This window comes from Miscanthus floridulus, unplaced genomic scaffold (assembly GCF_019320115.1).
Source record: "Miscanthus floridulus cultivar M001 unplaced genomic scaffold, ASM1932011v1 os_2653_1_2, whole genome shotgun sequence".
Classification (NCBI taxonomy): Eukaryota; Viridiplantae; Streptophyta; class Magnoliopsida; order Poales; family Poaceae; genus Miscanthus; species Miscanthus floridulus.
This window is the reverse complement of record NW_027098433.1, coordinates 11,065-27,360: the sequence shown is the minus strand read 5'-3', so window position 1 is coordinate 27,360 and position 16,296 is coordinate 11,065. Positions and strand designations below refer to the sequence as shown.

Here is a 16,296-nt window from a genome sequence, read left to right as displayed (position 1 = left end):
ATGAGGATATCCATAGAATTACTTCAAGAAATCAACTTACAATTTCAAGGTTATCCCACATAGATGGTGATCCTTCAACCATATGCCTATCTTCATTCCAGGTGGCCCCACTCTGCCTCCTTGCCTCTTTGAGCATCCTATAGTCTTTCTTTAGCTGTCCTTCTTTGTCTTGAATCTGACTCTTTGTGTAGTTGACATACTTGTTCCTCAGATGGAACTCCTTCACCATTTTATTCCACCCTTCAGGGGTCCATCCGTTGTCACCTCTGTAGCCACTATCTTTATACTCATGGAGAATGTCTACTAGGGACTTCTCAAGGGCCGGATTTCCAGTCCGCTCTTTGCTTTACTACTATGTAAACCATGGTCAACATCAGGTTACCAAAAATCAGCAAATATAAATAACAGTAAAGAAATACTAGTTTACTAGGTTACAGGTTTACTAAAACTACTATAATAGCACATGGTGCAATAAACTGTATAGAAGAGAATTACTTCAAGAAAGTTCTTTTTAGTAGTAAACAATTGCAAAGAAATAACAGCAATAATAGTAGAGAAATAACAACAATAATACCAGAGAATTAAACACCATACCTCTCGGAGAACCTCCAGTCTTCTTTGCCTTACTGCATTTAGGAGAAGCCTTCTTTTTAATACCACTTGTTGTACCCAAGAACCGGTGCAACTTTGGTGACACCCTTGCAATCATATTGAACTTCGAGGAGCCTTTTCCAACCATCGCTGTCAAATATGATACAAGCCTATTCACTTATTACAAGCTTATTCAATTATTACAAGCCAAGTTTATTACAAGCTTATTCATGACAAAAGCTTATTACAACCTATTCAAAGACTAATTTAAAGACTAAAAAGAAGTCTCTGCTTAATTACAATCCATGCTTATTACAAGCTTATTAACTTATTATAGCCTATTCAAAGATTAATTTAAATGTTGTTGGTACTGAACCCACATTTCTTGGGCGATGGTGTCTCTTAAAGCGTTGCCTTGTACTGAACCCACATTTAGGTCATTCATTTGATCACCACTTGGTATAGCAACAAAGTTTCTTGGAGGGATATTATCCGGCTGATGATCTAATCATTCCTCATCTCCATGAAGTAATCAGATCAGATTATGGAAGATGGAAGCAGCTATAGGTATCTTTACTTGATTTTCCAACATGTGGAATGTGGCAACTTTTAGAATGGGGAAGCGCTTCTTAAGCACCCCAAAGCCCTTTCCACATGGTTCCTGTCGATGTTTTACCACCGATAGCCTACCACGGGGGTACCCGAGGCAGTATGTTCGGGCTTCAGCGTATGCAGAACTCGATGGTGAACGCAAGAGACAAACGACTTATCCTGGTTCGGACCCTCGATCGTTGATCGAGTAACAGCCCTACGTCCAGCCGGCGTTAGCCTCTACGTTGGATTGATTATGAAGTGTCGTACAATTGTTGTTCTATTTTTTCTTCTTCCCCAGGAGCCTTGCCCTCCTTTATATAGTCAGGAGGCCAGAGTCCTAGTCGGTTTACAATGAGAGTTCCTAGTAGGATTACTGAATAGTACTACTACTAAGATTATATGGGAAGAATCCTAGTTAGACTAGATCTTCTCTCTCCCTTGTGGGGTATCCTGTGGGTCCCGCATCGACAAGCCCCCGAGCACTTCATGGTTGAGCTCTGAAAGTCTTGTTTTGCTCCTTTAGGTCTTGTTGAGTAGGAACAAACGTCATCCGAGTGCTTTCTGGAGTGAAACCTTATAGCGCTTCTTGGGATCTTCAAGTGGTGAGTGCTTTTTGAAGAAAAAGTACATCCATCTGGTTGTAGCCCCCGAGCCTCTTGCTATTTGGAACAAGGAGCTGGAGGATCTTGTCTTGAAGTTGCTCTGATTGTTCATTGAAGTTTTATCAAAAAGAACTCGAATATGGCTTGTTCCGGGTTCTTTTTGTCGTAATGTCTTGAAGTGGTCTGCGTTGAGGAAGTCTTTTGGTGACGTGCGCTTTTTCGAAGAAAAAGTGCACTCACTGAGTGTAGCCCCTGAGCCTCTTGCTATTTGGAACAAAAAGTTGGAGGGTCTTCAATCTTTATGTTGTTTGAAAATTTGTGTTCTGAAGTAGTCCCCGAGACTTGGATTATGTCATCATCCGAGTAGTTTTGCAGCATCTTTCTGAAGCAGCCCTTTAGTCTTGGATTAAACCATCATCTGAGTAGTTTCGCGGCATGCAGCCTCCGAGCTTATGTCCGGGTTCTTTTTTTTTTGGAAAGAACTCGGTTACATGGCCTTGGCATACTCTCCGCTAGTCTTCTGTTGTCGGATGTAGTTGTGTGGAGTTGGTTGGGTGTAAATGATGTTTGTTGACGGGTTGTACCATGGTGGTATATCCTTCTGAATATGCTTGTCCTTGGTCACTGTTCCTTCATGCCTGAGTCCTTTTTCATTGAGTTCTATCTTTTCATTGTTTCCTTTGTCAGGTCTTTACCTTTGGTGCTCCCGGTTCATGTGCACCGCTCTTTTGGTCTATAAATACCCTCCTGTGGTGCTTGTTTTTGAATCATTGAGCATTCTGTTGTGTGGCCTGAAGTCTTTGTAGTCATGGATATGGTAGTTTGTGAAGTTGAGCAGCCCCCAGGCGTATCTTGTAGTTGTTGTGTATCTCGTCGTAGCTGGAGGAAGTCTTGTGATAGGGGTTAGAGGTAGACTAATCCCGTAGTGGCGTTGCATCAGGAAGTTGGTGGTAGTTGGAGGAAGTCTTGTGATGTGGGCTTCGTTCCTTTATCTGGCAGTTCTGGGTTGATCCTCGTCGCCTGTCCTAAGACTGTCCGGTGCAGATCAACACCATATCCAGCATCACATCGGTCTTGGGTAGACAGATGCCCGCCAACCTTCTCTGCTCCATGTTGTCCTACCGTGCTGCTGATTTCTGCCTTGGACGCACTGCGTCCGTCCTTTGAAGAAAACAATGTAGCTGATGGCGGTTTGTCCTTCCGAGTAGCAATTTGGGACACGTAGTCGTTCCAGAGCCTAGCCGTGTCCGTGTTCCTCTTTGCTACTTTGCTTTTTGTGGTACCGAGTTCAGTTGGGTCTTGTAAGATTTATAATCTTCTATTTTTGAAGTCGCTTGTAATGGAACGAATCTTGTCTTCTGAGTTGTCCTTTACTTTTCTACTGTGATCCCTGTCGTTCATGAGATTACCGAGTTCTTTCTTAAATAACCGGGTTCTTTTGTTCCTTGTGAGGTAGCCCTTTCTTTCTTCTTGGTTGACGGGTTGTTCTTGTAGTGATCTGATAACCCTGTCGTGGTGCTGGATGGATAAGTCTAAAATCTGCCCGTTAAATTGTACCGTTGTGTGGATTTGTGCCGTCCGTTATTTTAGCGGTGTCTGTAAATAGACCGTTGCATTCCCACACCGTGCTTTAACGGGCCTTGTGGGCCGTTTTATCACTAAAAAATCTATTTAAAGACCTTTTATCTTCCTTTCCTTTGCTGCCCAGCTCTTGCTTTGAAACCCTAGCTTTCAGAAATCCACCGCCGTCATCGTTGCCGTCTCCCGAGCACCACCATTCTAGCTTCATCTTCCCCAGTACCTTTTTGCTTCCGCTAGTTCATGGGTAAGAAGAAAATCGTGAGCAAGTCCTAGGTGACCTTCGTGGACGAGGAGTCATCCCTTTCTTTGATCGAGAACCAAGAGTTTGTGGCTATGAGGGCTGCTCAGAAGGTTTGGCCGGCTCCAACAATAAGTGAAGATCAGCTGCGCAAGCTCATCAGCGACGGCTTGATCCAAAGCAAAGACATCGCTGAATGGAGAGTTCCAGGCGAGCATCGGGTTCCTGCTCTGGGTCCTGGTGAGATTGTCCTTTTCAGTTTCCTTTGTCCGCGCCAGGACTTTGCCTTCCTGCTTCCGCCTTCCTTCATCAGTTTCTTGGTTATTTCGGGGTTAGTCTGAACCATCTAACCCCTAATGTCGTTCTCATCTTTCCGTTTTCGTTCATCTCTATGAAACTTTCCATGGAATCCCTCCTTCTATATCTCTTTTTCGCTACTTCTTTCGTCTGAAAACCTCAACCCCGTCGCGAAGAGACCAATGTTCTCGGTGGCTGTGGGATCCAGTTTCAGCCAGGGTCTTAAAAGCAAGTTCTTTGACTATGACCTAGTTGATTCTATGAGGGATTGGCGTGCTGATTGGTTTTATGCCGCAAATTTAATTCCTTCTCTTTCCATACATTCTGGGTCTAGGTCCCTTGGTTAATGACCTGGTGGGATAAGAACCCTGTGTCACCCGCTGAAAGTCCAGGCAATCCAGCCACTCCTTAATAAGATTAGTATGCTGAAGCAGCAGGGTTTAACCGGTTTTGGGATTATTTCGAGTTTCCTTCGTCGCCGAGTTCAGCCTCTAAAGGAGCGTGAGCATTTTGGCTTCGAGTACTCTGGGGCTGAGGATCCTTCACGTATTGGTCCCAGCTCTTGAGCTGACCGATGAGGAGGTACTTGAGCGTCTCTAGAAGATGTTGAAGGGAGCGAGCGTCGTCCCGCTTACTGTCTCCAAGTTCTCTGCTAACAACTTCGCCTCCAGCTAGTAAGTTGTTTATCTCTTTGTCCAGGGTACTTTGTGTACTCTTGTTGTATCCATTTTTGTTTAACTTTTCTCTGTCTTGTTGTATAGGAGTTAGGGCGCAACTTTGTTGACCCGATCCCCCTAGATGTTCTCCTATTTTGGAGAAAGCTGGGGAGAAACTTGCTGGAGCTTTCAGCAACTAGTAAGTTCCTGTTCTCCATAGTGCTTCCTGGAGTTTCTTCTGGATTTATTGACAGTATATGAAGAATATGTTCCTTGTCTAGTCCCTCACGGTCCTCGTAGTGTCCCGAAGAGGGGGCGAACGGATGGGTCTTCATCTGGCCTACCTATTTAGAAGAAGTCTCGCAAGCCAAGTACTCTTCTAGGTACTCCTAGTTGTAGCTAGCATGCTCTTAGGTGAGCATATTTAATACTCTTTGTCTCTTTGTCTTCTCCTTTCTTTTTATCTTGAACCGGGTACTTTTACCTTTCCTTCAGCGGGCAGTCTGGTGGCCTTGGTTGAAACCGAGGAAGAAGATGATGAAGTTCCCCTCATCGTGCGGCGGTGAGTTGCTTTTATATTCCCTTTCTATTGCATTCCTCCTCTTTGTCTTGATTTTTAGTCTTGATCTTTTTGAAGGAAACGGGTGTCGGGTATCGAGTTCTTCTGAGGTCTCTACGCCGGCTTCTTCTGAAGCTCCGGTGTTGAGTTCCTTGGTACTGAGCTCCTCCTGCACTTCCAATGCCTAGCTCTTCTGTAGGCCTCAGCTCCGGCTTCTTCTGAAGCTCTGGTATCAGCTATACCGCTCCTGTTGCCAAGCGGTGGGAACGTTTTCGCCAGCCATAGTTCCCCCTGCGAAGCCTTCTTTGTGTTTTACGAAGAAGAAGATAGTCGGGTGAGTAACTTCTGGTTTCATCCTTTTGCTTCTATCTTCCTTCTTCTGGTTCTCATCGGTGATTTCTTTTATCAATTTTCAGTCTTTCGTCTTCTCTTGTTTCTTCATCGACTTCTTCTCAGCCTTCCACCGTGCCATTGAGTTCTAAGCCTCAGGACTCACAACATACTGTTGGTGAAGTTGCTGCGGGGGCTTCGGAGCTACCTAGTGAAGTTGCGGACTTGGCTGCCCCGGAGGTGACTGTGGCCGTCATGTCGGGTCCTTCTGAGGGATTAGCTTCGGCTTCCCAGGAGGTTGCTTTGGTCGTTCCTTCTTCGCCCCAGCCGGCCTCTCCTTCCCCTTCTCTCGCTTTTGGCGGTCCCTCTTTTACCGATGACGTGGTGCAACAGTTCAATGCCACCCATCGGCTATCAGAGCTGACCGCAGCCTGGGGGAGCTTGGCGTCCTCTGTGACTTCTTTTGGGGAGAAGCTTCACGTAAGTTTTTCTGAGATTCTTTCTTAGGCCATTTGTTTTGCCTTCGTCCTTATGCCTTATTTTTCTCTATCTTTAATTGTTTAGACTTTCTCTCGTGACCATACCGGCTTCTTCTTTTCGTCTGAAACCAAGAAGAAGTTGTCCTCCAAGGTAAGTTCTCTGAAGACTGACCTTGACCTCCTCCGGGCCAAGTTGGAGACTGAGTGTAAGTCGCATCAAAAAGAGGCAAAGGCTCGCCGTGCCCTGGGTGGTAGAGGTAGAGAAACAGAGAGACACTGTTGCCCTAGGAGTTGGAGAAACAGAAAGATGCTACCATCCGGGAGGCTTCAAAGAACTCGGAGGCCATGAAGAGCTTGGAAGCCGTGAAGAAAGAATGTAAAGGTATTTCGGGTTCTCTCTGTTTCTTTCAGTATTCAAACCTTTCCCTCCTGCTGACTTGTTGTTTGGTGTCTTGTCCAGCTCTCCGAGTTGAAGGAAAAAAGCTCTCAGAGGGCATTGATGAAATGAAGACTCTTGTTCGTACAAGTCATAACAAGGCTGAGGAGGCAATTGCTCATGCTGAAGAAGAACTTGCACTTGCTAAGTTGATCAGGCGTGGAGCTAATAAAGATCTTGTGCAGGCCCAAAAAACTATTGAAGACTTGTCTAGGGAAGCTGGCGACTGGCTACTGAAAATTGGAACATTTTGTGGAAATCCTTTCAGTTCAGTAGCTGATGTTCTTCGGACTCCAGCGGATGACGGGACAATCTTGGGCTCAGTTCATTCCTCGGATTCCGACTCAGTTTCCAAGAGTTCGCGAAGAAGTGCGCTCAAGTATGTACCAAGAATGTGCTGGCCCTAGGTCCGGGTCCTTGCTCCAGAGGCGCCTCTGTCCAAGATAGCAGAGGAAGCTGATAGCCAAGAATACCTTGATGCCGTTGAGAGGATGGAGCCTGAGGTCAAAGGTTTAGCCAGTAGGGTTGTAGACTAGTCTTAATATTGATATTTCCCTTCCTGATGACAATGCCTGATCCAATTGACCTAGCCTCTTGTAATATTACACTCCTCTTCAAATGAAGATTCTTTATTTTCGTTGATGTATTCTTTGCTCGGGTGTGGTCGGAGTTACTTGACTTGCTAAGTACTTTGTTCTGTTTTCAGTCTCTGCCCTGTAAACAACTCTGTGCGTTATCCTGACGAAAATCCCTCGATTTGTCGAGTACTTTTCTTTTCTTCCTCTTTTGTGATCCGTCGAGTGCTTTGTCCACGCTATGACTTGTTAGATGTAGATCTTTGTGTTGACAACCTTTCGTCTGCGCTATGTAAAACGACTCAGCATAGAATGTTGCCTTGACAAACTTCGGCATCCGAGTGCTTTCTTGAGTGGCGCTTGTGCTTTTCTGAGGAAAAAGTATTCCTATCTGGATGTAGCCCCCGAGCCTCTTGCTTTTTGGAACGAAGAGCTGGAGGGTCTTTTTAAGCTTAATTTCGGTCGACTAGTTTTAGGTGTTAGCTTTTAGCTACCCTCATCGGTGGGCTCAAGCGTCTTTTCAGCTATTTTGCTCTCGGTCCGGGATGCTCAGGCATGTTTTTTAGCCATTTTGTTTTTTGTTTTTGTTTTTTGTTTTGGGTGTTAGCTTTTAGCTACCCTCATCGGCGGGCTCAAGCGTCTTTTCAGCTATTTTGCTCTCGGCCGGGATGCTCAGGCATGTTTTTAGCCATTTTGCTTTTTGTTTCAGGTGTTAGCTTTTAGCTACCCTCATCAGCGGGCTCAAGCGTCTTTTCAGCTATTTTGCTCTCGGCCGGGATGCTCAGGCATGTTTTCAGCCATTTTGCTTTTTGTTTCGGGTGTTAGCTTTTAGCTACCCTCATCGGCGAGCTCAAGCGTCTTTTCAGCTATTTTGCTCTCGGCCGGGATGCTCAGGCATGTTTTCAGCCATTTTGCTTTTTGTTTCGGGTGTTAGCTTTTAGCTACCCTCATCGGCAGGCTCAAGCGTCTTTTCAGCTATTTTGCTCTCGGCCGGGGATGCTCAGGCATGTTTTCAGCCATTTTGCTTTTTGTTTTGGGTGTTAGCTTTTAGCTACCCTCATCGGCGGGCTCAAGCATCTTTTCAGCTATTTTGCTCTCGGCCGGGATGCTCAGGCATGTTTTCAGCCATTTTGCTTTTTGTTTCGTGAAAACAACTCATTGAAAGTCATGACAAGACATGCTGTGGATGAATATCATCTTTATTGATCATGAATATAAACTAATACATATGTTGTCGGGGAATATTGTCCTTTGTCGATTGTGAACGTTGGTCCCTTGTGGCTTGCATATCTGTTTTTTCTTGAGTTGTTTTTACGAGTAGAATCTTCTTAGCTGGCTGATGTGCCATGTATTGTTGACTTCTCTTCCATCTTCGGTTATTAACTTGTATGTGCCTGGTCTGGTGACTTTTGTGACAATGAACAGGACCTTCCCATGGACTAAGTAGCTTATGTCGTCCGTCAGTTTTTTGTATCCTTCTTAGCACTAAGTCTCCAACTTGTAATGATCGAGGATGGGTACTCTTGTTGTAGTGTCGTCTTAAACCTTGTAGGTATCTGGCTGATTGGAGGGTAGCATTTACTCTGACTTCTTCTGAGCTGTTGAGTTCTAATCTTCTTGTGTGTTCTGCTTCTCCTTCATCGTATTGTTCTATCTTTGGTGATGTCCAGATCAAATCGGCAGGCAGTACGGCTTCTGACCCGTAAACTAGGAAGAAGGGCGAGTAGCCTGTTGCTCTGCTTATTTGAGTTCGCAGCCCCCATACTACTTTAGGTAATTCTTCAATCCATTTGGACCTATAGTCCACTAGTTCTTCATATAACCTTGGTTTTAATCCAGCTAGTATGAGTCCATTAGCCCTTTCTACTTGTCCATTGGCTTCTGGATGTGCAACAGATGCGTAGTCTATACTGAAACCACAGTCTTGTGCCCAGCTTTTGAATTCTGTAGCTATGAAGGGGGAGCCTAGATCTATGATGATTCGATTGGGCATGCCGAAAGCGGTGCATAATGTCTTGGATGAACTCGACTGCTTTGGCTGCACTGTATTTCACGAGTGGTTTGTATTCAATCCACTTGGTGAACTTGTCGATTGCTACAAAGATGTACTCGAAGCCGCCTTTTGCTTTCTTTAGAGGTCCTACTTGATCCAGCCCCCAGCAGGAAAAAGGCCAAGCGGGTGGGATGCAGATAAGATTGTGAGCTGGCACATGGGCTTGTCTTGCAAACATTTGGCAACCTTTGCATTTTCTGACAAGTTCTTCTGTGTCTTTTAAAGCGGTTGGCCAGTAGAATCCGGTGTGAAATGCTTTGCCAACCAGTGTTCTTGAAGCGGCATGATTTCCACAACAACCTGAGTGTATTTCGTCTAGGATCTCTTTGCCTTCTTCAAATGAGACATATTTTAGGAGTATTCCTGATGATGCTGCTCTTCTATAAAGTCTATCTCCTACTAGAATGTAGTTTTTGCTTCTGCGAACAACTTGGGTGGCTTCTGCTTTATCTGCTAGCAATTTATTTTCTTTGATATAGTTAATGAAAACTTGGCTCCATGAAGTGTTGATTACCAAGATCTGAACACCTTTAGCCTGAATTTCATGGGTTGTTTCATCGGGTTGTTTGATAGAGGGAACTGATAGCTCTTCTATGAATACGCCGGGTGGAACCTTCGCTCTGTCTGATCCGAGCTTAGCGAGGACATCTGCTGCAATATTGGAATCGCACAGGACGTGTAGAATTTCTAATCCTTGGAAATGTTTTTCAAGTTTCCATATTTCAGCACAGTAAGCACCCATGTTTTCTTTGGTGCAATCCCAATCTTTGTTGACTTGGTTGATGACTACTGCTGAATCGCCGTATATGAGTAATCTCTTTATTCCGAGGGTAATTGCCACTCGTAGCCCGTGGATGAGGGCTTCATATTCTTCTTCGTTATTTGTAGCTTACCATAATATCTGAAGGACGTACTTGAGTTATTTTCCTTCTGGAGAAATGAGGAGAACGCCTGCACCGGCTCCGCCTAGTTTGAGTGACCCATCAAAGTACATCTTCCAGTGGTCAAGGATTGTATCTGATAAAGGCTGTTGAATCTCTGTCCACTCGGCCACAAAATTGGCAAGGGCTTGAGATTTGATTGCTTTCCGCGGGGTGAAATCGATGTTAAGAGCTCCAAGTTCAACTGCCCACTTTGATATGCAGTCCCGTCACATCTCTGTTATGTAAGATGTCTCCGAGCGGGAAGTCTGTCACCACTATGATCTGGTGGCTTTCAAAATAGTGGCGAAGCTTGAGTGAAGTGATCAATAGGGACGTAGAGTAGTTTTTGCACATGCGGGTACCGGATTTTTGATTCAGATAATACTTCGCTGATGTAGTATACGGGTCAGTTGTATTTTATATACGCGTCCTTCTTCTTCTCTTTCTATGACTATTGCCAGTGCTGACCACAGCAGTGATCGCCGAAATGTATAGCATCATATCTTCGTCTTTCCTTGGGGGTGTGAGAATTGGTGAGGATATGAGGTATGCCTTAAGTTTCTTGAAAGCTTCATTGGCTTCTTCTGTCCATTCAAACTTATCTGTCTTCTTTAGTAGTTTAAAGAAAGGTAACCCTTTTTCACCGAGCCTTGAAATGAAACGATTGAGTGCCGCCATGCAGCCCGTTAGCTTTTGCACATCTTTGATGTTTCTGGGTGGGCCCATCTCCGTTATGGCTCTAATTTGCTTGGCGCTTGCTTCGATTCCGCGATGACTGACCAAGAAACCGAGTAGTTGTCCTGAAAGAACCCCAAACACACATTTGTTTGGGTTCAATTTCCATCTCCACTTTTTTAGGTTCTCGAAGGTTTGTCTTATGTCTTCAATCAGTGTATCCAGGGTTCTTTGTTTTTACAACTACATCGTCCACGTATGCTTCTGCGTTTTCACTGATTTGATCACCAAGGCATGTTTGGATAGCTCTTTGGTAGGTGGCTCCAGCGTTTTTGAGTCCAAATGACATGGTCTTGTAGCAGTAGGCACCAAACGGGGTGATGAAAGATGTCTTGCTCTGGTCTTGCTCTTTTAATGCTATCTGGTGATACCCTGAATAGCAATCAAGAAAGGATAATAGGGCAGATCCTGCTGTTGAATCAACTATCTGATCAATGCGTGGCAGCCCGAACTGGATCTTTCGGACAGTGCTTGTTGAGATCTGTATAATCAACACACATGCGCCTATTCGTCCAGTGTTCTTTTTCTGTACTAGAACTGGGTTTGCTAGCCAGTCTGGACTGAAGGATTTCTCTAATGAATCCTGGCCGCCATTAGCTTTGTGATTTCTTTTTTAATTGCTGCCTTCTTGTCAGGATGAGAATCGTCATAGCCAGTTGCTTTATAGGCTTGGAGCTTTCATTAACATCAATTCTGTGCTCAGCCAACTCTCTTGGGACACCTGGCATGTCGGCCGGCTTCCAAGCGAAGATATCTTTGTTGTCCCGAAAGAAAGTTAGGTGAGCGCGAGTTCCTATTTTGCCTGAGAGGTGAGCACTGATGGTTGCTGTCTTGGAGGTATCGCCAGTGCCCAAGTCGATTTGCTTGACGTCGGCTTCTTTTGGTGGTGCGATGATGCTGGGCTTTTTAGCCAGGTATTTCTAATTCTTCTTGGCTCATCTCTGCAGCAATTGTGGCTATTTCTTTTCTTCCATTGTCGGCTTGTGCTTTGGCTGCAATTTGGATTGCCTGAACGTCGTAGTCAAAAGCACGCTTCAAATTACTTCGAAGAGAAAGGACACCATTGGGTCCTGGCATCTTAAGCAGTAAGTACGGATAATGTGGTATTGCCATGAATTTTGCCAGTGCTGGGCGTCCGAGGATTGCATGATATGACGAATCGAAGTCTGCGACCTCAAATTTGATAAACTCTGTTCGGTAGTTCGAAGGAGTTCCAAAAGTAATGGGTAGAGTAATTTGTCCTGAGTGGCATGGCTGCCTTGCCTGGTACTATGCCGTAAAAAGGTGTACTTGTTGGTGTAATCATCCCGGCGAGTTGTAGTCCCATCTTCCTTAGTGTTTCTGAAAAGATGATGTTGAGTCCTGGCTCCCCCGTCGATTAGTACTTTGGTGACAGTCATACCAGCAATAGTTGGATCTAGAACTAGTGGATAATGGCCTGCGTTTCCCATGCTAGTCCATTGGTCTTCTCTGGTAAATTGGATAGGATACTGTGACCAATTGAGATATCTTGGTGTAGCCGGTTCTGCTGTCATGATAGTCCAGTAGTGCTAGTTTTTCTTGATGTTTGCTTCTACAATCTGGAGCCCCTGAGAAGATCACTGCTACTGTTCCCCTAGGTTTTTGGAATCCTTTGTCCTCATGGTTATCTTCATCTTTTTTCTGATTGTCCTCTTTGGTGTTCTCCTTACTATCTTTTCTTGTGTATCGATCATTGAAAGTGTAGCAATTTCCGATGGTGTACCTCCCATTAGGGTGTAATGGGCAACAGTATGTTTTCAATGTCATCATATCTTCTGGGTTTGGAAAACTTCTTTGATTTGTCGGCCATTGCCACGGTATTGTCTGGTCTACGTTTTCTTTCTTGATGTCTGCTATTTCGATGATTTTGCTTGTCCGGGTTGTCCTGGTTGCTTCTATCCGGGAACCTCTCTCAGTGTTTTTTCTTCTGCAGTAATCATCTTTTCTACTGTTCAGTCTGAATTCTTCATTGTTTCTTCGAATTTTCTTTGCAGAAGTCTTGAAATTGCCACCTAGCCATGATTCCGTGAGAGAAAGCTTCAATTACTTCTCGTTCGGTGATGTCATGCACTTGAGCCCGTAGTTCACCGAATCGTCGATAGTAATTTCTGAGACTTTCGCCTCCCTTTTGCTTGAGTCCTTTTAGTTCTACATGAGTAATTGGGTGTGTAATGATTCCTGCGAAATTTTCACAAAAAGCTCTTTGCAGGTCTTCCCTAATTTCTGATAGATCCTGGATTTAATTTGTTGAACCATTGGAGGGGCATGGCTTCTAGTGCCATGGGAAAGAACAGGGTCTTGATATCAGTCGTCTCCTCCGGCTAGTTCAATTGATTGTGAATATATTCTGAGCCATTGCCTTGGTTTAGTTTTGCCATCATACTTGGAGTGGTTAGACGGTTTGAACTTGTGAGGTAATCGTACCGATGCAAGCCTGTTCATGAAGCAGGGGAATCTGTCGTGTGTTCCGGCTTCTTTGAATTCGGATTCGGCACCTCCTTCTGGCCAACTGTTGTTTTGATGGAAATAATTCTACGAGGCTATCTAGGGTAGGCACCCTACTCCTGGTCTTTCTTGGTTGTTCAAATTGGTGGCCTTGATTATGTTCCTTCCTACTTTCTCCGTTATGGCTTCCGCCTGGCCCAAGTCTTTCGAAAAGCGGACTTCCTTTGATTTTGATCTTCTTGCCTGTGGGTTGTTGATCTGGCGGGTAGTCTTGATTGGGCTCTCTCTTCATGCGTTCTCAGGATCAGTCGACCGAAGCAAGTCCTGGAGCTATTCATACTTCTCGCCGGGATGTGAAGTTGCTCTGAGTTCTTCTAATGCTTCTCGAATCTTATCGTAAGGCGTATTTGCCGTGCGTCTTCCTTCGACTTCTCGTTGTAATTTTCTTCTGTCGTATTAGCCAACTCCGACTCGTATCTGATCCAGGCTTCCCTACGCTACCTAGCATGGTGTTGGCGCCCTTGCTTCAACTTGTTTTTCCTTTCTCTAGCTTGTTTCTGACTCTTGGTTTCTCCATCGTAGCCCTAGGGCAAAGGGTGATATGTTGGATTCTGATTCATCTGATGACCTGACATCGGGTGCTTCTGGGGGATTTAATGGTGACCAAGGACGTTCGAACCATGAGTACTTCCCGTGCAGTGAGCCGTTCTGTTATTGGTGTTGGTTTTCATACTGTCGGAGTTGCTGATGACTTTAGTAGATGCCTCGATATCGCAGATCGAGTCTCCTTCTTGGTTGGGTAGAATAGCCGTCGTCGTCGTGTTGTCCTAGTCAGGTACTGTTATCCTCAGGAACAGAGTCCAACCAGTGAATGATGCAGTCTGGAGATGTTATAGTCAGGATGAGACCTTCCTGAGCTCCCTTCAGTGGCATTCTTAGTACTAGATCAATGACTTCTCTGAGCCATGCCTGATAAGATGTTGCCATATTTAGGAGTCCGAGTGGAGGAAGATCTAACTTCTTGAAGGGATTCTGTGCGTACTCCAAGTTGTATTCTTGATAGGTCAGGGCTGCGTTCTTAAGTCCCATCAGAAAAGAACTCGGTTTCCCGAAAGGACTCGGATAAGACTCCAACTTGGATGCGGAGCTTGAATTCGAGTCAGATGCACAAAGCTGTAGAACCTGAGTTGAATCAGACACTATGAGCTGCGTGAATCCTCCGGAGATTTGATCTGTCGTGGTCGTCGAAATAGAATCATCTTCATGGTGTTTCGAATCCTCGAGGAGACTGACTTTGGAGCTTGCCATTGTTGTCCGCCTCGTAGATCCATGAGCTGAAGATGAAAGTTGATCCCATTGAGAAGATCATGTTGTTGAGGTCCATCGAGCTCTCGGATGCAAATTCACCGAAAGCCCCTACCTAGCGCGTCAGCTGTCGATGTTTTACCACCGATAGCCTGCCACGAGGGTACTCGAGGTAGTATGTTCGGGCTTCAGCGTATGCAGAACTCGATGGTGAATGCAAGAGACAAACGACTTATCCTGGTTCAGACCCTCGATCATTGATCGAGTAACAGCCCTACGTCCAGCCGGTGTTAGCCTCTACGTTGGATTGATTATGAAGTGTCGTACAATTGTTGTTCTATTTTTTCTTCTTCCCTAGGAGCCCTGCCCTCCTTTATATAGTCAGGAGGCCAGAGTCCTAGTCGGTTTACAATGAGAGTTCCTAGTAGGATTACTAATAGTACTACTACTAAGATTACATGGGAAGAATCCTAGTTAGACTAGATCTTCTCTCTCCCTTGCGGGGTTCCTGTGGGTCCCGCATCGACAGTTCTCAGTAGTGCGTGGCGGTGGTTAAAGAGCTCCTTTGGGTTCTATGGCCTTCGATGTCTAGCCCCAAATTCTTTCAAATGGTATCGAACTCCCCGATATGGAGCAAGAAAAGATGGAGTATTTGCATACCCTCCATCAACTAGATAGAATTTGCCTGGAGGTACTTGGAAGCCCTTGCTCATAGCTGATCGTAGCACTCTAGAATCTGTAGCCGATCCCTCCCATCCACTAGAAACAAAAGTGAAGTTGAGATCGAAATCACATGCCACCATCACATTAATGCTTAGTGTGCCCTTCCTATTTCTAAAAGGAGAAGCTTTCTCAGAGGCTATGGAAATAGGAATATGAGTTCCATCAATGGCACCTAGACAATTCTTGAAAAATGGATAGAATCTAGGATTGTCTTGGATTTTTTATGCACTTGATTAGGATCAGGAGCTTGAAGGTAACGGCGAGAGAGTGCAGGGAATGACCACCTTGAAGAAGTGGTTGATTGTGATGATGGAAGGTGTCATTGCTGTGCCCAAAGAACACTTGGAGATCCTCATACGAGGCATTGTGACTTAACATGTATAGGAAGAAACCCAACTTCTCCTCCACAGTTATCCTAGTATCAACAACAAGCCTTTTGCTTCTAAGATAATTTGCCAATTCTCTAAAGATGTGTGGTTCCATCCTAAATGCAACTTGACAGTTCTTGACATGTCCCTCGAGGAGTCTTCGAACTTTAACCTCGCCTGTTTCTTCTGAAGTATGACGTTTCTTCTTTTCCCCTCCTCTAGCAGAACTCATAAGATATAAGGCGGGGAAAATAAATAGCATCATGTCATTGTCTTCTTCCTCCCTCCTCTTTCTAATATGATCTCATAGTGAGAGACGCAATGCAGGACTGAAGCATACAATTTTATAGTCATATAGAAGCTAAATATTATTAACCATGTCATATAGAAGTTATATTATTGACCATGTCATATAGAAGCTGTAATAAAGATTATAGTCATCTTATAGAAGCATATATAAACTTATAGTCATATAGAAGCTTTTGGAGTACCTTTTGGAGTTGGCACCGGATCCCAAGAAGGCAGAGGTTCACCTTCCCCAACTCTAAATGGTGCTGAAGAGATCTACAAGTAACAAGAAACCATTTGGCAAATCAAGACATCATCTAGATAATAATACAAGTAACAAAGTGAGCTAATAGGCTAGGTATGTCAACTTCAGTCTTCACTACAAACTAAAACAAAGGGACATTCTTTAATTCTGGAGGATGATATTAGCAGAAATCCTCTTTTTATAGTACAAACGAACTAGGCTAAGCTTGGTGGTCTCTCGCTGCCTTGCTATT

General features: G+C 44.6%; 1 pseudogene; it reads right to left on the bottom strand.

Annotated features, from left to right (window-relative positions):
* Positions 1-14,992: 14,992 nt before the first annotated feature.
* On the bottom strand, positions 14,993-15,815 carry LOC136535292 (uncharacterized; annotated as a pseudogene).
* Positions 15,816-16,296: the final 481 nt, after the last annotated feature.